At 44.7% G+C, this 26834-nt stretch overlaps 1 protein-coding gene and 1 long non-coding RNA gene across 2 annotated transcripts in view; one reads left to right on the top strand and one right to left on the bottom strand.

Moving 5' to 3' along the window:
- lrmda (leucine rich melanocyte differentiation associated) overlaps window positions 1-26834 on the bottom strand; it is a 195399-nt gene that overhangs the window by 128646 nt on the left and 39919 nt on the right. The window lies entirely within an intron of this gene.
- Window positions 17194-26834, top strand: part of LOC133966134 (uncharacterized) — a 28335-nt gene continuing 18694 nt past the window's right edge. The window contains exons 1-2 of the long non-coding RNA XR_009923925.1: window positions 17194-17217; window positions 26077-26139. This is a non-coding gene — a long non-coding RNA (uncharacterized LOC133966134). The remainder of the gene's footprint in view (window positions 17218-26076; window positions 26140-26834) is intronic.

The raw sequence follows: 26834 nt of genomic DNA, 5'->3' as shown, positions 1-26834 counted from the left end.
GTGAACCTCCCTATCTTCAACCTATGTTAAAATAAATTTTAAATAAATTGCATTTGTAAGGCAATACATTTACACTAATAACCAGATGCACAGGGCCCATCTATTCTGAAGAGATGTTATCTGCAAACCTAGGAGGGATACAGATAATAGTTTATATGGATGGGTGGCTGCATGCATGTGGATATGGACAATGAAGATTGGTGGAAGAATGCAGATATTGATAGATGACAGTTAGGAGGAATAAATATCTCTGTTTCATTCCTAAGCACTTGGCATTTATTGCAGCCGACTGATATATTATTTACTTTCTTTGACATCTGGAGTTAATGTTCCTTATCTTGGCAACAAAAACAATTTAGAAAGGCAACTTCCACAAGTCAAACTATGCCATTTCCCAGGCTCCTCTCTGCTATCTGTCTCCATTGAAATATTCTCTATTTATTTTGGAAAACTTAAACAACTGCTGTTATGTCCGCCTAGAGCTGGCGTAAGCCAGAGTAGCAGATTCATCATTATAATACTTAGCACTGAGGGAGAAAAAAGAGCAGAGCTGCACTCTATCGCAGGCATGATTTAGGCCCCACAGAGGTTACAGGAATTCAAGCTGTCAGAGTCTGAAGTAAATTCAGTTCCTATAAATAAATTGGGGTATCCAATACGTGCTCATGCTATCTGGTTCTACCTGAACCAAAGAGAGGTTCCTCCACAGCAGAATACACCAGAGTGAGCAAATAACTGTATGGCTGGATTACAATAAGAGACAATGTGTGCTGCGGTAACAGCAGTTTGATAAGCAGGAAAAACACAACACCTGTCATACTCCTCCAGAAACTGGATTTGTGGTCAACACATTGACATCCAAGCTATGCAGATCATAGATTGTGTATAAGGATGGACACATGACTGACGACTTTTCCCATAAATTGAAGCCAAAATGTCTCAATCTCCCTCTGGTGGCTGGATGCTGTATACGTCATAAACCCTGTCTCCTCCATGTTAGCGGATGGGACCTAGACCACTCTAAAATCTCAAAGCAAATGTTAAATACCTTATTCCAAATGACATCTGAGACTGAATCCTGATTGCTCGAAAGAGCATAGGGGTGGGAGGACGGATTCAGTGGCTTCATACCATGATCATGACTGCACAGACTCTGGTTCCAAAAGACTTCAAGAGCACAAGATGAAAAATACATATCTGGGATACTTTAGCTTCATTTAACGGCCGTTATTGAAGACATGCTGTTCATCTCTATGTACAGTCTACAATTCAGTCGACAATAGACAAATATTGACAAACTTGTTACTATGCACCAAATAAAAATGGTGCTCCATTAGGTTATGCTGACAGGGTTTCATCCAATACAGTTTTTCCATAACTGAGCTGGAACTACAAATATTGACATTGTGAGGACATGTGTATGAGAAAGCGCTCATGAAGACGGTATCTCTGTTACTAACATCGCTATAAACACTGGCTTTTATGATTCATCATCTGCAGGAAGTCTACAACATAAAACTGCTCTGCTCTGAGAGGTCCGGTGGAGACATAGAGGTTATACTGTAATCTACAAGCTTCACTGAGTCATTGAGCACAAGGTCACAGGACTGATACCACAGTTAATAGCAATATTAAAACCAAACAAGGGTGATATCCAAAAGTGATACACTTTGATTTGACCAGACTGAACCTGCATGACCAACAAAAATACTGACACAAAGCTCATAGAACGGTTTTCTTATACAAGAACTACCATCATTTCAACGTTGCATTTATTGGTGAATAAAAATAGCTCATCATTTCATAGAAATACTTTAGATTTATATTATATATGAATGCTGAAAGTTCAGCAGGGAAACAGGTAAACAACAACCCACAGTTACAAAGTTAATTTCATATAATAGGAAAACAAATGGACTCAAGACACTTTCATGTAAGATAAAAAATCTCTAATAAGACCAGGAAATTGTCTCGCAATTTAATCAAGACATAACTAGAGAAAACCAGAACAATTTCCGGATTTCTGTATTGAACTATGCAACATATAAGGGTACAACAACAGACCAACTTAAAAACTTTTAATCAAAATCAAAAGTATTTTATAGCCATGAACTCCATGTCAAACTTAACATCTGTCTTAACATAGAGAGTGTCAGGGATTAAGATGGAATTTAAAGATATTGCGCATCTTTAAGATAAATGTCACCCACACAAACAACCCCATCTCTGTGTGTACAGTACATATTACCGGATATAGCCTGAACTTAATAACCTACGTGCATGTTTTGGAATTGAAAAAATATTGTGTTCTGTATTAATGATAGAGTTATACCTCAGAGGTAAAAAAAAACTGTTCATATACCACAATATCATTAGCTTCTGTTTTATTGCAATATAACCTCCAATAACTTCATTCGTGAACGCAAGGAAGGTTAAAATAACACCAACTACATATTGTTTGGATACAAAAACACTGTCAGGCAGTGTGGTAAAAGAAATGTGAATTAAGTGCCTCGGAATAATGTACATATATAATGGACATGGAGTTATTCTTCATATATTCCAATAAAGCATAAGATTTCAAGCAGAGGAAATAAGGAAATAAAGCTTCTCGCTCCGCCATCTCATCATAATGATTTACAGTGTACTCAATGCAAACATTTCTTATCTTTTCATTTCTCATAGAGAAACAAATAGCCACTAAACCCTCCCTCTGCTTTGGTCAGGTCCCGGAGAAAAAAAGGCAGATTTGAAAAATGTACGGCTGCGAGCTAGCCTCCTTCTCAGCAACGGCCGACACAGGCATTTATAACCCTAAAAATTACTTCTGGGTACCAGGTATCCAATTATTCCTTACCCAGGAAGCAGTGCTAAATGGAGCACTGCAATGATTTACTCGCAAACCTCTCCTTTTATTAAAACACTTTGTCTTATTGTTTTATTGATTTACAATCCGTCCTACTTTTTTGGCATCTGAAAACAATCAAGGCACAGGGCAGCAGAATGTTTGGACATTAATCGTTAAAAGACAGTGTTTTATTCCTGGCCTGGGGTTTGCTGCACCAGCTGCTGTGCATTCTGGTAAGAGGCAGTGATTTATGACCCGGCAGCAATAACGATGAGGCATGCTCATTAACATATCGACAGCCTCCAAGATGGATCATCAGCATTGATTATTTCATGGCCTGTTGATGCCCATTTGTTAAAAGAGAGAGAGAGAGAGAGAGAGAGAGTGAGAGAGAAAGGGGGAGTGGGGACGTAGAGGAAAGAGGAGGAGGGAAGCTGGCTCAGAAGGTGTGAGGATTTCTCACTTGAATCCTTGCAGCACAGGGGGAGAAAGACAAAAACCCTGACTCCTTCAATCACCACAGCCATCACTCCACTGTCACCGGGGAAAAAAATCAATGATTGACAGCATTTAACCAGTCCTCAGCACTCGGCAGATCCATACAGAAGAAAGGTTGCTCAGCGGGGAGGGCCATACAGATCTGTCTTTACGCATGCTGTAAAACATTACTTCACAGCAAGAATTACAATATCAATCAGTCAATGCCACTCTATTCAAACAGGGAGAGAGCATACACCGGGTGTCATCGGGGCTCAGGGTTCTGGGTGGGAGGGAAGTCTTACTCTGACAACAGGGGAACTACGATAAGTGAGTACACAGATTTATCAAACTATGGTTTAAGAGATACTTAATTTCCCTTCGGGGATGAATAAAGTTATCTATCTATCTATCTATAATATAAATTGAAATAATAAAACAAGCGTCATCAACATTGAATTTAGTTATTTGAAGAAACTTTCTCAGTAATTGCCTTGACTGTCTGTTGGAGTTTTATAATGATCACAAACAGTGTCTACACTTCTACAAAAGATTTCTAACATAGTGTTCACTGTAGATTTGTGTGTTACTATTAGGGTTGCAAAATTCTGGGGAACTTTCCATGGGAATATACTGGAATATACGGAAATTAACAGGAATTAACGGGAACAAAATGATATTTGTGTAGGTAATTTATACTAACTGTATTTACCTTGTCATATAGAGACATAAATATAGACATTTTGTTTTGTCATAGGCTGATTTGAGCCCTGTGGAAACTTTGGGCACTTGACTATATGTTTCTGGATCTTTGTGTCATTCTCAACATAGGTCTTTGCACAGTATTTGCAAATGCACACAGCCTTTCCTTCTACACTGGCTGGGGTGAAATGTCTCCACACATGAGATAGTGCACCTGGAAGTGTTCTGTAGAATAAGATGAGATAAAAGCTTGTAAAAAAACACTAATGCAATGCCAGAGATATAAATAGTTGGCCAAACAATTGGAATCGTCTTTAAAAATATTTACAATTGATGGATAAATGAATAGAAATAGGCTAAATGGACAGATGAACAATCCTCAATCATCATGTTAATATATTTTCTCTCAGTTATATCATTGAAACTTACCTGACTAGTCCTGCACACTCCAGAATACCTAAATAGCCCTGCTCTACTTCTGCCCCATTGCAACCCTAGCTACTATACAACCCAGAAGGACAGTGTACAACCATATGATTTGTTAAAGATGAGCCTCATTGATATTACTAAATCAATGCACGTCTTATTATGTTCATGTGTAATTTCTGCCTCATCATGTTTTGCCAACAGAAGGAAGTAAACAGTAGCGTCTTGTTTGTTACACTGTCACACACAAATGTGGATTTATGTTTGACATTTACTTTATCAAAAAACGAAATAATTAAATTAGAACTAGACTTAAACTAATCTATAACTTTAGTGATACACTTCAAAGTGCATTTCCTCCTCCCTGGAACAAGGGTGAAATTCCCCGCTCACTCCTCCTCGAGTTGCCATGGTGACAGGTGCTAATTATTGGGCCTATCCTTCATGACTGAGTGACAGGCGCTCCAGAGCCGGCCCTGACCGGCATTCCTCTGGACAACTGTCACAGAGGGACTCACAGCAGCCGAGGCCAAACGGTGGTGGTGAGGCACAAACACATAATCACACGTGTGCACAACCTTCCAGATGGACACATAGGCAAGCACACAAAGACAAAGACAAACATAACCAGACTGTCTCAGGTACACCCACTGATTCTAGAAGCTCAGACATATGTGTCCATGGATAGCCATCAAGACTTTGATAGAAGCAGAGCCTGAAACACACTGAACAGTTTCACTTACTCACGGCTGAGGCTACATCCATTCTAATACTTCTTTGTTTTCGAATCAGTATTTTAAAATAAAGTGATCTCTGTCCAGATGGACGTTTTAGCTCCTTATCAATAATAATCCCATTCCATACCATGGGATTTATTTTCTTGGAGAGATGACGAGGAGCCATCCATACAAGCAGCAAGTGCTTACAATGTTTTCCCTTCACCACACCGGTGTCGGGTCGCCGTAAACACGATCACGTGACCTCTGCAGCTGCGTTAATACGTCACTTCCTGCCTCTTCCTGCTGCACACGGCTGCTCCACCTCTCGTCTGAATAATGCAGAGGATGCGGTTGTGAACAGGTGAGAACCCCCCGCTGGGTTGTGCATGTGTGAAAGGAAAACTTCCCCGTAGCCACCAATATCTGGCTCCTGTATTTTTGTGAAAAATGAGGTGACCTACAAACTGTGGTGCAGCCCACTCTCTTTTCTTCACAGGTTAAATAAATTAAAAGCTATGCGGAAAGAGAGTCAGTCAATTAAGTCACAGAGAGCCTGGCCTTCAGGTGTCCTTGGACGACAGGAAGAGGGAGTAGTGCAGTTTTATTACTGTGCGCTGATGTGTGTGTGCGTGTGTGCGTGCACGTGTGTGCGCGGAGGGCAGTGTCTCCCCTGCTTCGACAGCTGGGGCTTGCCCTGCCTCTTGTACTGTAAAGACGAGGGCTTTAAATTGCTTCCGTCACCGGGCCCTGAGTAATGAGTGTGATTCTAATCGCAGTTCCTGGGGCCATCGGCATTAGTCTTAATCTGAGCGGGGGTGCTCCAACACTACTGACAAGTAATGCAGAGCAGGTAGGGGCGTAATGAGAGGATGCTTGCACACATGCACGGATGCACAGACACAGGTTACCCCACCCAAGATGCAGAGGAAGGCTTCTGTAATAAGAACACAGTTACTCGAAGCTCCCTCCCATCTTTCTCCTCCGGGGCTGGTTAGGTATGCAGAGGCTGTGAAAAATGGCTGAAACCTCCTGCACACCATTAGCGGGCACTGCTGCAGCGGGATGTGGGTGTGTCTCTGGGCAAACACAGATGAAAAAAGCCAATTCAAATTTGAGCTTGGTGTTATTCAATAATAAAAGCTGCAGTTCAATTTTAATATAGATATTGAATATCTATATTAAAGCACTTTTAAATTATACATGCGCTGGGTTTGGAATAAAATCTTTCTTTCTTTTATGTGTTTTCAGAAACGTAAGGCCAGATGAATTGGGTTTGCATCAAGTCTTAATGGAAAGAAATGGTTAAATGCTGAAAACCCAAGCAGGAGTTTGGGTATTGTTGTCTGCAGACACTATATCCCTTTAGCCTCTCCTTGCTGCCACATTCATTCGTATGAACCATGACTGAACAGGTAGCAAGGCAGCGAGTCCATTGGCACTGGGTTAGTCGAGGGCTAAATTGCTGTGGGGCTGCGAGTCGCTGCATAGCCAAGCAGGTCGTTCCTCTCTGTCTCTCTGTGTTTGCCTGTGTTAAACTCCCCCCCTCTGCCCTCATCCATCCTCTCATCCAGTCTCCAGCTCTGTCCATCCATCAATCCCAGCACTTTGTCAGAGCCCACTCCATCCTCGCCGCAGCAATAACAAAGGAGACGGCGCTGGGGAGGGAGGGAGCGAGAGTGTGTGTGCGAAAGAGGTTCGTATGCAATAAAGCGGGAGACAGATATTTGGAAGGGGACGGGGGAAGGAGAGAGCGGAGGGCGGCCCTGCCTCCACCGTCAGCCACTGCCTCCGAGCCTCGTCACCGGGGAGCTTTTCACCTCCCATCTGCATCGGTGCTGATCTGCTGACAGAGGCCCTGACGCGCGTCGCCTTCTATTGCACAGGCAAGCAGAAACACTAATGCCGTGCCCCGCCTTACCTAGACCACTCACCTCAGCTCAGACAGCCCAGACAGGCAGCTGGCAAAAGAGGAGCTGGAGGGAGGCAGGAGCAGAGTGAGTGACGGAGCGGAGGACAGGTAGCAGGAGGATGAAGAAAGAGGAACTCGAGGAAGGATGGTGGGTAAACAGGAAGCAGAGAAACAGCAGCAAAGGCCAGGGACATATAGGGGAAAGTTGTCAATATAGAGGAAGCTGTGCGATAATCTGAGAGATGGTGGATATAGTTGGATAGACTAGTGACAGCTGGCAGAGGTGGGAAGGTTGTGTGTTCTCCACCTGGCCTGCAGCCTACTAGAAAAGTGACTTGGCTTCTCTTTTTTTTTCCTTCACTGTGCATCGATAGAAATCACAGGGAGAAAATGTCTCTTTAATTAAGGCTGGATCGGCCGCATGTGAGAGAGGTGGTGGTTTGGAGCCGGGCAGAGATGTGGGGCCTTGCTGACCTAACCCCTTAGTTCGGCTGAGAGGCAAATGCGGGGAGCTTGTTTACACTCTATCAACCACCAGCAGCACCGACAGAGACGTTCAACACGAAGATGACAGGTGACTTACTTTATTCTGAAAAGAAATAGGAAGGTGCTAACAATATTTTAAGCATAACTTTGCTCTACTTCCTCCAATTGTCGTTTTCTTTAACATTCCGAGAAAAGGCCTTTCATACAGGACTGTTGGGCCTTGGCAGAGACGTGCACTCGAGTGTCATTCAGTTTGATTAATACTAATAATAAGAATCCAGTGGTGTGTCAAAAGCTTACTAATTTGACAGCTGCTGTAAAAAGATACAAGCAAACAAGTGACAGGAAACAAATCTTTATACGACTATGTTAAATCAATGTCAGCATGTTTGTCTCGGGGCATCTCATAGAAAGTCCAACCATGTATAATTAACTGTAATGGTGTAAATTCACAGAATATTCTCAAATATAACATTCCACGAACACGGCCGTGCATGAATTAAAGTCAGTGCGTGTGGTTTTAATTTATACAAACATCTAAGCCTAATGCCGGTGAACAGGTTGTTACTGTTAATGAAAACAGCATCATCACAGAGCGAGGGCACCGTGAGAAATGATCAACCTTGAGTCGTTTGCATCTTCAAAGGCAGAACGTGTTGAAGCTGATGATGCCGTAATGGCTGATCAAAGGGGAACTACAACACGGGGTCGTGGTGAGATTACTACCAACGTACAGATAAGGGAACGTGTTGAACGCAGACATGACACTTGGCGTATGTGCAAAAAAAGGAATATTATGAGGCAAACCAAAAGGTCAGGCGAAACTAATTATTACTGTTGGATGGAGGATTCAGCCTCACGTTTTCATGCATAGAAAAAAAACCACACTCACACACACACACACACACACACACACACACACCCCTTTTACTGCAGAGATCATTGCTCACTTTCTCAAACTACCAATTCTGCTGATTTTAGCCTTTGTGAATTTGCCTCCCGGCGCCGCACACCCGGAAAACAAAGCAAGCGAGTCTCTCCCTCACTTGTGATGCAGTTTGCAATCAGCCGACACTAATTAGACAGCAATAAACTGTTATTAATCGGCTGGACAGCACACAACGAGCCAAATATAAATGGTGGCTGTCAAGGCTTTGTTCAGCAACCAAATGAGTATTCTCAGTTCACTGCCTACGTGAGGCATCGCCACCTATGTCCTCTAACAAATGGTCACTACTCACTGTACTGTTAACAGTGTCGGCCCTGCACACACACACACACACACACACACACACACACACACACACACAGAGAAAGACACACACACACATTAGCACACTCTGGCTGTTATACACAGCATCTGAATGCAAGTGTCACTGTGACTGTCCAGAGTCTTTCAGAGGAAGCAGAAAGCGAAACCATCACATCTCTACCGGCTCAGACAACAGGTCCGACCATTAATCAGCAAAATAAATGACTCATAATTATCCTCCTTCTTCCAGTGTCTCAGTGATGTGGCATGAGCTTCCTCTTTCAGACCGCTCCCAGTACGGTTTCCAGATACGGGCCCTAATAAATGAGAGCCCTATTTACAAAGTCAGCTCCACTTTAGCCAATCTGTGCCTGGAGAGAGCAGTTAGGGCTGGAGAAATGAAAACGTGTATCGACAGAAAGGAGTGGGACAAGCTCCTCTAAGGCAGCCGAGACAATTTATTAAGGCCATGTTTTCCAACGTCTTGATTTCTACCAGTTTATCAGGTCCGTGAATAGAGGGGCATTTATGATGGAACGTGATTGGATTACACCCGGCTCTAACCATGCCCGATTGGTTTAGCTGAAAATATTAAATTCCTGTCTAAATGGACTCGGGGTCGATACTATGTCTACTTCTCTGGAGGACAGGGTAACGCCGGGGTGAAGTTAGGGGATTTGATATTTCATCACTCATTTCATGCTTTAGTGCGGCATGGAGACTGACACTAATGCATTGTAAGGACGTGGTGCTGACAGCACACCAACATATTCATGTCCGACCACCCCTGGCTCAAGAATCTTCCAGACTTAGAGTAATCCACTCTAAAGAAAAAAAAGTTGAAATGCAAGTGGGTGTGTTCAGCTGTTCTTCTCATGAGCGGTTTTGGGGAGAAAAATGGAGTCACGGCCAAAAGGATCAGAAATGACAATGAATCCAGAGGAGGAGGGGAAGACTGCATGGGCGTGGGATTTCTTAACTGTTAACCATATATTCAGACAATCCCTGTGTGTGGAAAACAAAGACAACACCTAATTTTCAATGGAGGGAGGGAGTGCAGACAGAAGGGGAAAAAGGGAGAATCCATGAATAAATTCAAACTTTGTGTCCTGTGAAGAGCAAATATGAAGAAAAAAAGGCTTTGGAGTAATGAAAGATTGTTTATGTATTCTGGCATGAAATGGGGCGGTGTTGTGAGGGCGGCAGGCGCGAGGAGACGGATGGACGGGAGTGACAGGCCGGTATTCATCCTGCACGCCCCAGCGGCCGGACTGCTACTGGCGCTCGACAGAGCAATAAATCACCAGCTCTCCAGTCTGTACCTACAGCTTATTACATCCAAGATGACAAATAAATAATAATCCCTGTCACGCCAGGCCTTTGCTCAAGGATTGAGCCAGAAACCTTTTGCTCATCACTCCTGATCTTAAGTGAAAACACTAGAACAAGGGAATTGAAGGCCATGCTTTACTGAGCTTATGAAAGTTGGAGTGGAAGAGAGGAGGGGAGAAAAAAGGAAAGGGAGACAAAAATGAAGGGAGAAGGGTTGGGGGGGGGGGGGGGGGGGGGGAAGCCAGGCTAGGGGAATGATGCTGCCACTACAAAGCCTTTCTGGGTGTGAAGGGAAATGATCCAGTAAAGAGGGGGAGAGAGAGTGGAAGTGGGAAAGAGGGGGGGAGAGAAAAAAAGAGAGAGAGAGAGAGAGAGAGAGAGAGAGAGAGAAAGCGAATCGCCCTTGTGCTCTGCTGGATGAGTGTCGCTCATTCAGCTGAATAGGGCTCTGGAGGATAAAGCAAATCAAAAGCCTTCATCACTAAACAGGACCGGCAAAGTGGCCGCAAAACAGCGTTCGCCATTTAGGGCTGCAACAGCTTAGCATACCATTACAACCCTCAGCAGCTGGTGACCAGCAGCACTCCCTGTGCTGTTATTGTGACTTACAATTTAGATGCAATTAAAAAGTTCATGTTGACAATGAAGGAAATAATAAGGAAGCAAAAACTAAAAAGGTACGTATACACGAGCGAGCTAACGACCTCGTCACACAGTAACACATACGGTATTAATACTCATAACCACCGTGTCATTGTGTCAAGTTATATCCACCTTTTTGTGTCACAGGCATGTTCCCGCACGTTTAACGATACACTGGTTAAATGCACACTAGATTGGAAAATATGACTGCACGGGTGTGGCACTGTACAAAGTCAGACTGGAATAGTGTGATTGTTCAGCGCCTCCCTCCGCTGCCCTTTTAAACACAAGCCTTCTCACTTAAGCGAGACACAATTTAACTTAGCTGTCCGCCGTAAAAATTAAAAGCCTTCGACAACAACAAATGAAACGACAGCGGGGTATTGTAAATCAGGTACGTCACTTACACCAGCTCGCCCAGCCTGGGTATTTCATGGGCCTCTACACCCCTCTGCAGTGTGTGTGCATGTGTGTGGCAGTGTGTGTGTGTGTGTGTCTTTGCGTGGGCGAATGTGTGCATGTGTGTCTGTTACCCTGCAAAGGAAATAGGGGCCTCTGATTAAAGAGTGCACTGTCATAAAGGTTACTGAATTGCAAATGGTCCTCTCCATCTTCCCTGTAATGGAGAATGGTTAAGAGGGAGCAAGAGAGAGAGAGAGAGAAAGTGAGTGTGTGTGCGTGTGTGAGAGAGAGAGAAAGGGGGGGGAGACAGAGGTGTGACCATGATAGGAATATAAACAGGGAGTCTCAGCCAGTCCCCCAGTCTCGGGCTTAGTCCCAGTCCCTTCACAGCCGCCACAGGAGACATTAATCACTGGATCACCAAGCCATGCTTAATTGCGAGTTGTATATCATGGTGCATGCAGTGGCTAAAGGGGGAAGGAAACTCATTATTCCAGTTTGCTGGATGTGGGGCTGGGTGCACCTCATCTGGACTCCACCACCTCTCCCTCTCCGTCACAGTACACCTGGGACCAGGCTCAACGTGACAAGGAAAAATGGAGTATGCAGTCACCTCCTAATTAATATAGCGCTGCCACTATTGTTGCACCACTAAGGACTTTCACCACTGATCATAAACACACTCAACAAATCACACACGGGCCCGTCAGCATCGGCCAGGGCTGACGCGGTGTGACGGACACGAAAGGAGTCATCCCATTAGCCGCCTCCGTGTAATATTCTTGCTTATCGCCTGTGGTGACACCGAGATCTCTGGCTCATAAGCGGGAGCGTCGTCACTGTCAGCAGTGGGAAGCCACACTGAAGTCAAGGTCGCAGGAGCTTCACACAGAGGCTTTTTTTTTTCAGCTAAAAGAAAAATGGAGCCAACTCCCAATCGGCCACTTTTATTTAGATTTCTGCTAGTGCTTCTCTAGGCAATATGCTAATGAGAGGGACTTGATAAATGACTCGTAATATTTCCCAGACATTTTGCTTTCCCTCAGAAGTTTGCCAATCTGATGTAGCTTGGAGATAATAAGGCCCACTCCGTCATTATATCAATTTTTGTTACCCAGATATTTCAGCCCATGTTAGTAATGATGAGCAAAAAGCAAACGAACCAAGGGCAGAGCCTGGCACCATTGATCAAACATTGTCATCTAAGCACCGCTAATCCCAGAGACACACAGAGGGGGGGCATACACGTGCACACACAGACCCTCTCATAACAGACCCACACGCGGCACGCACACAAATCTGTGCATGAATGCACCAAAACACATGCACAAGTGCACATATTACACACATGCCGAGAAAGAAACAAAACATAATGGTTTGTGACTATGGAAAGTCATATTCACCACGCACACTGGGTTGAATGAAGCCGTTTGAATATTTCTCAGACATACAACACTGGTTCATCTGTTTCCATAGCAAGCAGTTATGTACAGTATCTCATTGTTAAGACTTGCAGTGACATTAATTCTGTTCAGATCGAGTTAATAGTCCATAAATAGGCTATTATTCAAGACATGACATGTTCCTCTGGTTCACTGTATACTGTATTTGGACACAGGGGAATATGCTGAAGAGTTAAATGAGAGCACGCCCTATTTTAATGCATGGCATCGTATAATTTATTATTATTTTTGAATGAGTAAATATATTCGTATTTAAATGTATAACATATTACCATGGTCTGTTTATGGGAGTCGTTAGTCAAGTGGTCTAGGAAGAACGTTTCAATGGATTAGAGCTTGTTTTTCACAACATTATGAAGACATCTAATGTTTATCTACCTGTTCATCATCACAACTGTTACAGATAGAGATGTTGATACCAGAATCAGATATATCTCAGATACTGCCAAAAATGCAGGGTCGGGAATCGCTGAGTACGCAGAATTGAGGTACCAATCCTATGGTTAGTTTTTAGTACTAGTACTAGTTTCACCCAGATGAAACTGCCATTTTCTTTTCCCAGAAATCCCTTTGTCAATGCAGCTCCAAAGCAGCAGTTGTGCTGTACTGCCGAGGTCAAGTGGCCTACTGTTTTTAGAGTGGTGAAGAAGAAGCAGTTCTGTATAGCTGCTTTCAGACGTGCACTGAACTCAGCAGTTCCTCCGCATTTCCTCTGAAAGTAGGTGCACGTGTGAACGCAGATGTTCGAGTGAGAGGAGTCGATATCCAGGAGAAGTCGATGTGAGAACACAGTGGATTGATGTCATTGTGAAGAGAACCTCCAGCTGTGTTGTGCATGTGTGAAAGGCCAATTCCTGGATTTTACCCACAGGTCAGGTCTGAAAATGGCTCTTGCAAGACTTCAGTTTCGAGCTATTCAAATGAAATAATTGCTGGGTATTCCTGGATTTGGCCATTTGTGTTATTTTTTCACTTATGACTGTCAAATAATACAAGGAGGTCCCTGGTATTCGTTCTTTGTATTTGTTTTACAAAGGATTTATAAGTCTGGAATATATGTAGTTACAGATTTTCGGGACTTCCTGGCTTCAAGAACTTTGGCTGACCGCTCCCACAGTTTAGCTTATAGCTCTTTGCCCTGTGTTGTAAAAACTCCTTAACCTGGGAGGAAACAGGAAGCATGAGTGGATGAATAAAGGGTCAAGCAACTGGCAAGAAGTCAGGGGCAGGTTCCATATAAAAAGCAAAGGGCAAAATGCCTGAGAAGTAGTGACAGAGGGGTCAAAGTGCAGAGAGAGTTCACTGGGCCGGCAAAGGGCACAGAGGGGAGGAGTGAAACGCACACAAAGGAGAAACAACAAAGAATGCAACACTGACAGAGGAGGCTTCCTTCACCTTAGGTTTCCTGCAATTAGGGACACTGGGATGGAAGGAAGTGAGAGTAAGATTAGAAGGACTAAGGTGGAGGTTCTGGCCCCCACGGTCACACTCGCTCTTTGATCTGCACAGACAGATATCCTGTTGTTGAGGCCGCGCTGTCCGTTACCGACAACATGTGGACACACCAAAACTCCCAGCCCACGTATCCCTGCTGCAGCTTAAAGCAACCGCGTGTTTTCTCCAGAGATCCACGTACTCATAACAGCCTTTCAACGCCTGTCAAATAAAACTGACCAAAGGCAACCTCAGACACGGAGCCATAAATTAAACACGATGGATTTTTAAGTAAAAAGAGGTTAACGAAAATAAGATCAAGAACAGGCCGACTGCAATAAAACTGAAGGGAGCTGCGGGGAATATTTCCAACGACCAACTACATTGTTATTTCAACCAAATTAGACCTTCTCCCCTGTGAGAGAGCATATAAATGCAGGACTAAAACTGATGAAGTGGAAAACTACAGCGGAGTAAAGCAAGATATTTTTGCAGGACTTTTACTGTCTCTTTATGTTGAAATCTTTGGATGGAAATGAAACAGTGTCGCGCTACCTCTTGCAAAACGAGAGCGCACCAAGCCAACGAAACGTAAAATGGAACACGACTATATAGATCTATGTAATGAGCAGTTGGACTAAACATCCAAAAGCTGTTTTCAGTTAGGAAAATTGGGGGCGGACCTTTTCTGGAGTTTTCCTTTCAGACATAAAGCAAGCAGCAAGAAAATGTCTCAGTCAGACCCGTTCACAACGACAGGAACATGTCCGGAACATTCAGGCCAGGGGTGGCGCCTAAGTAGTGTTCACAGTAGGCAGGAAATACAAATTCTGATGTGGAAATGTTTTTTTTGTTTTGCAGTTTTGTGACATGTTGGAAACCTCCTCAACACGCCCACTCAATCGCCGGTCCGATACAGCCCCTCCAAAAACCGCCCAGACTTCAGTGCAAGTGCCCCAAGAGCAGCTTGAGATGGTAGCTGCAATTAAGTAATTTCATTGTCGGTTTAAAGTGTTTTAAAAATAAATGTGTCTCTGTTAACATACATTCAGGATGACATGGCACACTGTATTGCCACTGTCGCGACTTCAAAGCTTCCCCAGAACACAGTGTCCCGTAAAACCCTGCATGGGCCATTTGCACAGATTATGACCTGGTTGTTAGTGTAAAGCAATTGACATTTCATCACCTCCCCTTTAATTAAAGAAGCAACTTAACAAGCTCAGTATATCCCGTGAAAACAGGAAAGGGCGAAGGAAATATCTTCTCAGCGTATTATTAAAACAAATGCATCAACAGAGCAGGAGCACAATGGATAATTAACAAAGCTCCAAGAAGCCATAAATCCCTCATTAGCAAACAATCCTGTCACACGGTGCTGTGGTTGCAAGCGAGGCCCAAATTCCTCACCAGTCAGCCAGGCTCGTTTTTGTGAACACGGGTGTATGTCAGGAGCCAGGGAGCGAAAATGTAAACACGGTTCTATGAGATCTCAGAGCTGTCATTTACAGGACAGATCGCCCCCTCTGATTAGAACCAGAGCCATACGGGGCTTAGCTGAACTAATATTTGTAAAGCCAAGATAAATCACTCAAGCTTTGTTTTACCACATGCTAGTCACTCGGTAATAGACACAGCTATGCCCCCCTCAGCCTGACAAAGAGCACTTCACGTACGAAGTAATGAGCGCGGACCCCAGAGTGGATTAACTGTTAAGATAAGAACCCCAGAAATGTGTAGATTAGCCAAGGTGGAGTTTTAAAAATCAAGATATTCATCGAGGTGTTTCTTTACAAACACCATGTTGCTGCAGAGCCGATGCTGTATTACAATACGCTTGCAAACTTTTGGCAGCAGTAAATCAGTCAACAGTAAATGTCATCTTTTATCAGATCATAAAACCTGCTTGTAGGCATTTAATTTCCTCCCCTCTCTTCCTTTAACAGGGGGAAACAGGCAGCCTGGAGTAAACCAGTTTTTTTTTAATCTTTTATAGAGGTTACAGGAAAAAGTAGAGTGTGTGTAAAAAGCCGAGCGCTTCTTATGGATTTGTGTTTGCCTGCGAGCGACAACAACGTGTGGGAACTGCCACTCTCGTGAAAGCTAGGTGCGAGTGGTTCGACAGATGAATAAAGAGCGATCGCTAATAAATGTTTGTTTTCAGATGAGCTACCAATGGTAATGCTTCCGGGCAATATCTACACTGCCATCAAGACGTCTCGCTGGAAAAACCTCACACGTAAAATTAGACTTAAAGCTTTGTCACAGCGACTCAGATTAACCCTCATGTTTAACCCCGGTGGGGACGCTGGGAAACACGAATCGCCACGCGAGTGCCCCTGTCTCTCAGATAGTGTGATGTGTGTTACTGAGAGAGCAATGTGCTGACAGAGGCATCAGTCAAACTACCTCAGATCTCAGCCAGTGTCGTACTCTCCCCTGGCCTTAAGGGGCAGTCTTGACTCACTTCCCTGCGAGTGAAGGCCTCCGTGTCATGGCCTAAAGAGCGGGCCTCGCCCCAGCCGCTGCTTCACCCTCTACCCTTTGCTAAACCCCTCTGGCCTCCGAATGGCCGCCCTTATAAACACTATTCACTGCGCTCCCTTTTACACTAGGTGAGGTCAGAAGTTCAGCCCCCAGGTTTTAACAGTTAAGGCCGAGCTATGAACTTGTGACCTCCTGGAGTGGGTAGGAAAAAGGGGAGGGTGGGTGTGGGGGGGGAGTCGAAGGGAAGAAAAGAAGAGAGAGAAAGAGAGGAGGAGGTGGGGTCATCTTTCTTCCATGCAGAATGGCTTGGATTTACAGCTGCATGCTGACTGCATTGCAAGCACAGCAGAAAACACCTGATAGCATCTCCTTGGGGGAGGAACCGCCCGACCCCTTTGTTGTCTCACTAACAGTCACCCCGGTGCCATAAATCATGTTAATTACTTGACTGATGGAATAAATCTTGAAAAAAGTCAGTCTGTGGCAAAGAGGGGCTCGGAACAGGAGGTTCCCGCTGAAGCAGTTCTGCTGGCTCTGCGTTATCTGTCATCCCGTAGTCACTGGGTAATCTGTCCATTTGTTGCTGTCGCACTGGGACTTTTGAAGAAGACTGAAGGGGGGGGGGGGGGGGGGGGGGCGTTTGAAGTCAGAGCCGGATTTAAGACCATTGTTAAAAAGAGGCTTTTGTCTGCGTTGGAGAGAATGTACACTGTTATTGCATGGAAAAAATAGGATATAGTTCTTTTTCTAACGCAATCTCACGCGAAAGCGTCTGTAAACGACAGACTCACAGCCACAGAGCGAGCATGCCAAAGACATGAAAGGTCATTCACACACAATAACAAACCCTCCAAGAGTGCACTCACAGGCTTGTGGGTAATTACAGTTCTTTCGCTGGAGTGTTTTGTGTTTCGCTTTGCTTGTTCTGTCTCAAAAGCTAACAACCGCTCATTATTCACGGTTTGAGTTGGGCTTTCTTTTTTTTTCTTCGGCCGGGCAAATTACACACAAGAGTGACAGCTCTCAGAGAAAGAATGACCAACAGCCTCGCCGGGTTCTGGTAAGTGCCGACTTAAACCGAGGGGGGGGCAGGGACGCTGACTGCAGCCCTGCAGTCTGTTGACTTTGTGGCAAGGGCGGCAAATGGTCGACAGACATGGATATACTGTACGCTCGCAGTTCCCACTACAATAAACTGCCTTCAATAGTAGCCATAAAGTCTGTTTAATATACCATAATGAGATATTTGTCTAACAAGGTGTTCTTATCTTTATAACTGTGCAATCTGCAGGAGCTTCTGGTCTGGATATATGATGCCTGTCCTAATTGTAAGATAGAGAGTTTATCGAGGCCTGGATTTGTGCGTTTGTGTGTGTGGCCTCACACAGGGAGGCTAGCGAAGACAACCAGATCTAATGCACAAACGCACATGCACACACACACACACACACACACACACACACACACACACACAACCCAGGCAACTCACACGCAAACAAACACTACATCTACCTGGAAGGCTCGTTTGGGGAATGTTTTCTCCTGCCGAAGGATTTACGATGGCAAACAGAGGGTAATGAAACCCAGGGAGATATTTACTGTCAGTGTCAGAGCTTATTATCCCGGGGAGGAAAATGGGGTCAACTGGAAATACTTGCTGAAAACTGGGTGTTGTCTCTTGTCTGAAAGGAAGGGGGGGGAAAAACACAGTCTTCCCTCTGTGTCACCGGAGGTCTCACATCTCAAACAGTGAGGTCAGTGTTGAAGCATCAAACATCGACGGGGCAGAAAGTAAATGAGCAATTCACTGCAAGCGTCTGATGCCGGGATGACTTCACCGCAGCGTCTTGCACATGGTGCACTGTTTAATTACTTTGCTATGGTCAATAACTTTCACTGTGCAGCTGATGTGGCGTCTCCCTCTATTTAAAGTGTACACAAGACCACCATGTGAACATCAAGATGATTTATACTCACCATGGCAGAAGCAGGGGCTTTGTCTGATGCACATTCCACTTTCTCTGGTCTCACATTCAATGACAGAACATTTATTAGAATACAGTCGTGTCATGGCTCAGGCGCTGCTTTAATTTGACCTCGGACATGATCATATTCTGCCTGTGTTATGCAGGCCTGCTTCCCCCCATAACAAAATGGGATCACTTTTCAAAAAATTATAAAATATCTTATAAAATACGACAATTTCACTCAGCAGAAATGAGTTGTTCTGCCAAGGGCCAACAGTTCCCATATGAAACCACAAGGCACTAGATTTTTTTTATCTGCACCAAAGTCCACCCATTTGTAAATATCAGTCTCCTGAACACGCCAGATTGCTTTCATCGTGATCCATGAATTATTCTCTGAGAAGTTAAGGAAAGTGTAGAAAAATCCTCAATCACACAATGTTAAGGGAAGTGAAAAGAAATCCTGGATCCGCTCCAGGATCCGTTGGATCTGCACCGAAATCGAATGGGTTCTTCCCTAACCGATACCAAATCCCTCCACCAAGAGTCATGTTAATCATTCCTGTAGTTATTGCCTAATCCTGGTTCACCATCAAACCAGTACTGTAAACTTGCTCAGTTTAAAATGGCCATTGATCCTTTCACTGGACTTCTTTTAGGGACAACGCACATGTATCAACATTTCTTCACAAGCGTTTACAAGCAGACTGACCGATTTTTCAACTGCGACAACATGTGATGATCAACAGTTTGAACTTTGCCGTGTTCACCAGATGTGTCTTCGTGTAAACACCGATCTCAGTTTGCAGTTCAAACCTTCAGATAAATGGTCATTTCTCAGACAGAGGGGAGTTCAAAATGATGGACACATTTGGAGGAAGGGTTCACTAAATGGAAGTGGTTTTAGCTTATAGTACAACCAAAGCAATATTTAACTACTCGTCCGTTTACTGTATTTGTCAAAGGCCTTAAGCTAAGAATAGATTTCTAAGAAACTTGGTGGAGTGACAGGACATGGGCAGAAAAAGGAATCCATTCAATTCTGGTGCAGATCTGGACAAAGGGGTAGATCCAGGGATTTTTTTTTACTGAGTGCCATTTCACTTAGCATTTCTTTTCACCTGTAAGATCTTCAAATGGACATTTCAATGCTACAGAGTGACCGTGATCCTGCTTCCCTTTAGTCTCTCCTGCCATTTTCACATACACGGATTAGCCTGATAAAGCCGCCAATACCGCAGTATTGATCATGGCATTTACCTTGACTGCTTAAGAAAGACTTGTCAATACAATCATGTAAAAAAAAAATTGAGCGAGCTGTCCAAACGAGCGTCTCTGCAGATAATTAATACATCCAGAGGATCATGTCAGCACGGAACTGCACTGGAGGCGTTCACAGTGCTACGGCCAACACTCTGTGATGTTCAGCATTACAATGGTACAATGTTAAAACCAGACAAGTGTGGACGCATTCCCAGTCACACACACACACACACACACACATGCGATTCCACTGAACCCCATCCCATGAGCACATTCAATTACTCTTCTCTTAAGACATTACGGGGAGAACAGCTAATATTATCCCGCCAAATGGCAGATAATACACAATAGTCGGGGGTTCAGTGTACTAAGCACTTGCACAAGCCTCCGTAAAGTCCCTTACTTAATCATCCATCTGGTACTCCAGGGAGTAGGCTGGAAAAACCAGAGGCAACGTTTCTGTTGGCACCGAGGCCACGCTACAGTGGGAGTGCACATGTTCAGAGAAGCGTGAGGAGACAAGGATGGAGCTGTAGTTTTGGATTGTTAATTGGGAAAATACCCATCCCAGTTATTTTTTGCGATGTCTAGTTTTTTCCTGCACAAGAAAGACGATTAACTAAAAGAAGAATTAAAGGTGAAGAGCAGCATTGAGGAAAAAGGGATGTGGCAGAATATTACAGAGCGATATCATCAACAACAAACTGACCCAAGTTAGACGAAGCGCTTCATGAATATCAAACAGCTCCGAGAACTTGTATCCTTAATTCTGCACCATCATTTCCTCTGGGGAACGAACCTAAATAGATCACGATGTTGAGATCCATTATCCATCACAGCGTCCCCATTCATCTCAAATGCATAATTTCCATGGGTGACGTGTTGCAGTAACCGATGCATCAACATTATTTATGATTTGACATTATAAAAGTAAGTGCATAATTTATGGGCCTAAATGAATGCACTACCTTTTGTGCGCTGCCTGTTTTTCAGAGATCCAAAGCCAGATTGCCTCATGCCAAAACTATGGAGCAATCCCATTTATGGCAGAAAGCCCACAGCAGCCGTGATTTATGGCAGTAAATTAAAAAGACTGAAAAATTTATGACGGCAATTTGTGGGCAGTCATAAAACTATTATAGAACTTTAAAGTGGTGTTTTGTCCTTTTGCATGTAAGTGATGCAAGATGATCCAGAGTCACAGAAACATCACAGCGCCGCCGATCGCCACCGACTGGTTGTGTTGACAATGTGTATCAAAGTTGGGGCTTTTCAGCTGACAGACATTTTTTTTAATCAACTCTAATGAACAACAGCGTTTGAGAAGTCAACACGTCACTACAGACAGAGCATGCCTGCTAAGGGCGCACTCGCCTTCTGCTTTGCATGAAATCGAAAACCCCGGCTGGCATTTGAGTGGGTGCCAAGCCATGATTGAATGAAAGCACATCCTTGACTGACAAATGATATATTAAGCTTTCAGTCAGCAGGGGGGGGGAAGCCAGGCATGTCAGTTACCTGCTACAGCAGGAACTCCACTTGTCAATCTGCCATTGGCAGGGCTAAACAAGATCTGAAATGTTAAAAGCCCCGCGCACACCATAGTTTCTCACCTCCTTGTGCGTCCCGAGCACCCAGACATATCAGCCATGTGACGGCTATGAATCAGCGCCTGCCACGGATGTCAGAGTATCGCATTTATAAGTGAAATACCATTTGTTAGGCCCGTGGGCATGCAGCTACAGTTTCATGCAGGGATATGAGACAACATCAGAATGACAGACAATTGACTCCTGCGTATTAATGGAATAGTGACCTTCAGGAGGAGGAGGAGCACGTCATCGCATATACTGCCATGATACTTTTTTCCTGTGTGCAACTCCAACATACCAATGTAAATGGCAGCGTTAACGCGTGTGTGCGATGGTGCTTTTTGTGTAGACCATGTGTGGGCCATTTATAAAGATCCGGGAGTGCATGTGACGGAGGTCTGTGGGCCGCTCTGAGTGGCCCTCTCCTTGACTCTGACGGTGTTGATTATGGATGATTAATGGCATCAAGGAGCAGGGAAAGAAAGGTCAGCTCCTGGGTTCTAGAGGGAGCAGCTACTCTGGGAGTAATTAAGACACTTGTGTAAGCATGATTAATACGCACACACAACGACGCTGTGCACGGTAAACAAGGAACCAGACGGTTGAGTTATGGAATTCGAAGTCTATTTCTATATCGTGGTGACCGTGTGGCTTTTCTGTAGATTCATGCTGAGCTTTTCATCTTACCTGTTTTCGAAGATGTTTGTCCATAGGGAGTGCAGATGAAGCAAAACAGGCCGACATGAAAAAAAAAAAGAAAAGGCAACATTTAATAATAATATCCACCGCAGCACATCAAGTTACACAAGGTTTTATCCCGTGTGTATTCTTTCTTTACGTGTATTTAAATGCCAGACATGTTTCTGTGCACATGATGGATGCAGCTGATATACAGTGGGCTTAACCTGCGTTATGTGTCCTGTGGCCGTTCAGAATAGCCTCTGAAAAGGAAGATGAGTCAACCTGAGAGGACCCACTGCTGCGCAAGATCAATCAACATCGATATGTTCTCACCACAGTCCCCAACAAGATGGAGCACACCAGCACATCCTGTAACCATCTCACTCACATTACCACAGCCCTCGTGTATCATGTAGCGTGCGCTTATTGGCGACACATCAGGTTGCAATTATGCTTTCAGTAAAGCAGCGATCATTATCATGCAAATATCCTTGATGGATGAAGAACCACAGACGTGCTGACAGCTCAAACAAAAAAAGGCGTCACTGTACTTTTGCCTTAAATTACAGTCCAGCCTTTTTTTTTTTTTAATAAATGATATTGTTGCTTCAGACTTGTGTAAGAAAATTAAGCCCCCCCCCCCCCCCCCCAGCCCTCTCTGCTCTCAGGCCTCTCTCGCCCTGTGGTCTCCTCTGTCATGTGACAGGTTTCCACAGAAGGATTAACTCCACGGTGCACGAGTTGGGACCAGTGTGGGAGACAGGTGTCACTTCACTGCACCAGACAAAGCTGACCCCCGCTCACTCTCTTCCGTGTCTGATCTGCATCTTGCAGGACACGTCACACAGGCCCCGCACACACCTGGTATTAACATGTGGTTTTTTGTGATCCGGTCACAAGTGGACAGCTCTGAGTGCGTGCATTCACACTGGTATTAACATGTGGCCCCTGTGCGTCTCATGATCGGATCTCACTTCCCCGACTTATATGCAAATAAACACGTTCATCACAAGTGTGTCCGAGTGTCTCTGTTTGTGTGCGTGTGTCTCTGTTTGTGTGCGTCTGTGTGTCCACACTAGCGAGAGAACAAGAGAGAGCGGTACATTCAATTTAATGAGAGTAACGATCATTATGTGGTGATCAGTGTTGATACTGTGGTTGCAAACAAATCAACGAGAAGAGAAAAGAATGCTCGATTCGTAATGTAACACCATTGGCTCAGAGGACATCAGCTGAGAAGGAGGTGCTTCGTACCTGGCCCAGGACAGAATTGCGTTGACACTGTCAAAACGATGCAAACACAAAAACCACATCTTAATTAACACCACAATGAACCAAAGACAGTGACGTGACTGCCCTTGATCTCAGGTTCAGATAACGATGAGTAAACAGAGAGGCTTGTTGCATCAAACCAGACGAGACGTCACGTTATGTGTGCGACTGACACACAACTCACAATGACGCTGTTGCGGCATAAACTACACAGTACCATCTACACCGCGCGCACCACATAGTTAGCTCTGTGATGAACGATGAAGGTGATGGTCACCCAGGACTCATAATAATAGCGCTATTAAATAATAGCTGACAAAGGTCTTCAGCTTTAGCTCCCGTCTAATAATCACTGACAGTAGAATAGTACAGCTATAATCACTCTGACTAAACTCATTATGAAGGCACGGGGGCTCGGGGACTGTGGTTGTTGAGAAGTTGGAGCAGAGCGCGGGGAAGCGGGGATGCTGAGGAGAAGCAGAGCCGTGTGGAGGGGAGTGTTGATACATGCCCGGAGAGACGCCACCACTCTCCACACTGTTCGGATGTCGCCTCGGTGTCCCTTCGCCTGCAGTTACTCATCCGTATTCCGCTCACACACAAAAAACTATATTTATTTTTAAGTACATGCATTCTCCTAAAGTCGGGTCAACATCCACACACTGTCCTCTTAAATAGGCACGTTATAACTGATTTATGCTGTAAGGGATAACACGCAGCTGTCTCCCCCCCGTCGATACAGAAGGCCCCCGTGTCAGAGTCTTCTCGAGTTAATTGTAAGTGAGCTCCAACATCAGGCCTACAGTATGCTGCCCGGCTTCACACGTCAACAGGCAGAAGACTACCGGGGCAGACAGTCGCTGAGCAGCTCCACACGCTAGCCCTGCCTCTACCACAGGCCCTGCGACGTGATAGCCCCGCACATGACAAAGGGATGGGCTCCATATGGCCAGGAATCGCAGCCTTCAAAAGGAAGAAAGAATGGAACCGTGAAGGGAATCTGCTTGACAGCGCCAAGAAGCAAGCAGATCAGGAAATGGGAAGCCGGCCAATATATAACGCTGATTTGGTGCTGAGGCTGTTTGTAATATGGAAACTGCAGGGAGGATCAAACTGCTTGAATAATACGACATTTCAGATTTTAAGTGTATTTTGGGTTTGCATATTTTTGTGATATATCAGGGTTTCCAGTTCGATCAGAGGAGTTGGAAGTCATGTAGCAACAGTTTGAACCACTCATCATCAACCAGCAGCTCAGTTGAGTGCATATTTGGACAATCTGGAAAACTCTTATTCCTGAGTAAGTAAGACAGAAAGCAGGACTTTTCACTTCCTAACACAAAGTGCGCACAAATGTTGGCAGCGTATTTCCTGTTGGAACCCCGCGTCTCCTTTGTCCCATCCAAGTTTGTCAAACCGCTGTCATTTCAATTGTTCTGCCGCAGAAAAAATTATAATCCACCTGTCAACAATGACAGGGTGTTGAAAACTTGGATAATGGATCGTGTAGGGGCCTGAAATTCCAACCGGGCCACTCACTGCCAACTAAAACCATTACAGAATGACAATTCTCGTTCAGTTTATTTGAAAATTGCCCTGAATCACCGCTAGCCTCTCTGACCATTTAACCACAATCAATTTCCACAGCCAGACCCAGATAAACATGAGAGAGGGAAAATGAAATATTGACTTGTTTGGTGAAGGGAGGGGAGGTTTATGTCCTTCCATGTTGACACCACCATAAAAACTCCATTCAGCACACTTAGCGATTTCACCAAGGTGCAGATAGTAGAGTGTGACTGGGAGATAGTGGCCCTACACCAAGGGTTACACTGACACTGATTTAATAAGTTGATTCATGAGGCCATTCCGAGCTATTTCCATAGGTAATCAACCTTTAAAGGGAAACAGTAGTGTCCACAGTTAGAGATTAATGCCGCCTTCGGCCAACTCTCTCACTGCATGGCGTCATCAGGGTTATTAAGGAAAGATAAATTTGCACAGTTTAACATTACAGCGTAACGCTAAAAGTTGGGTAAAATACCGAAGTAGTTTTTTCACGTGAAATCCTGCGGTGACCCCTGCGCAGGGAACACGCTGCTGGTTCACCGGTGTTGTGTCGGATTGGTTTTGTTCACACCCGGGGCCCATACACCCACCGCCCACTGACAAAAGCTGAGAGGGATCGCTTTGATCTCCGTGCCTCACTAAATCAACACCAGACAAGGTTCACGCGAAGGTCGGCGAAGTCATCTGATCGTCGCATTCCAAAAGCGAGTATTTCATGACAGCTACGCACCGGTGCAGGTTAAGTGTCACCAAAAGTTCAGGCATGACGAGGGAGACGGACACGCTCAACATGGAGGACTAGATGGGCCGAAGCAAATAGAGGCACAACTGTGGGTTTATAGAAAGAAATTGTTGAATTAAAAAAGAAAAGGCCCAACAATTTTTTTGTTACTTTAAAATCCATTTGGCCCATATTCACTCTGAACAAAGAAGCCAGGCTATAATGGGTGTGGGTTTACATCACTTCACACCATTTAAAACATACTGCATACACATCTCCAAGCCCTGATACTGAGCAGAGACAAGGAGAGCAACAGTTATACAGTCATGTTCCATTTACACAGGGTCACCACTCTTCACAGGAGACCAGACCTATCATAACACAGCTGTGAGCACAGACCTCCTTTGTATTCTCAGAAAAGAAAGAGAGAAGGGGGGGGGGGGTGGGGGGGGGGGGGGGGGGGGGGGGGGGGGGGGGGGGGGGGGGGGGGGGGGAGTGTAAAAAAAAAAAGAAGATGATCCAATTAAAGTTGTAATATCATTCCGCTCTCCTCTGTCAGTGCATATTCCTCCGGCTCTATTAGAATGCCGGCTCCTCCCCAGAGCGGACCAGTGTAGCTCTGTAATTACACCTCTTCCTCTGACAACCTGCATGATTGTTTCCCTAACACCGTATTACTTCGTTAGTACTTTCTATTGCGCGTTATTTTTAAACTGTCAGTTCGCCCCCCCCCCCCTCCCGACTCATCCCCCCCGATCTGCACTCGTCTGTTTATCATAACAATCATTAATAACTGTCACTTGCCAGCATCTATAGAACAAACTCATTGCCTCATTACCATGTTGCGGCGTTTGTTCCGGCGCGGCGCCCGGTATCGCTCACATCAGGGCCAAGCCAATTACTTTGCTGAAATGGAATCGCATTAATCAAAACTTAACAAGGTGGCAAATTTAAAGATATCACATGCAAAAGACAGCATAACTAATATGTCACTGTCATGGTTGCTGTGGAGGTATGCGGCAGGCAGCGACTAAATATATCACCTTCCGAGGGCCGTATGAATTTTGACATTTCATATGATCTGGGACGGATTAGAGACAGAGCGGACCCCTTGTTCTAGCAGCTAAGCGGATAGACAGGGGGCAGGGATGGCAGAAGAGTGCAAGGGAGTCAAAGAGGGGGATCTACAG

Source organism: Platichthys flesus, chromosome 12, assembly GCF_949316205.1.
Source record: "Platichthys flesus chromosome 12, fPlaFle2.1, whole genome shotgun sequence".
Taxonomy (NCBI): domain Eukaryota; kingdom Metazoa; phylum Chordata; class Actinopteri; order Pleuronectiformes; family Pleuronectidae; genus Platichthys; species Platichthys flesus.
The sequence above is the reverse complement of the archived record's forward strand: the minus strand, read 5'-3'. Positions and strand labels throughout refer to the sequence as shown.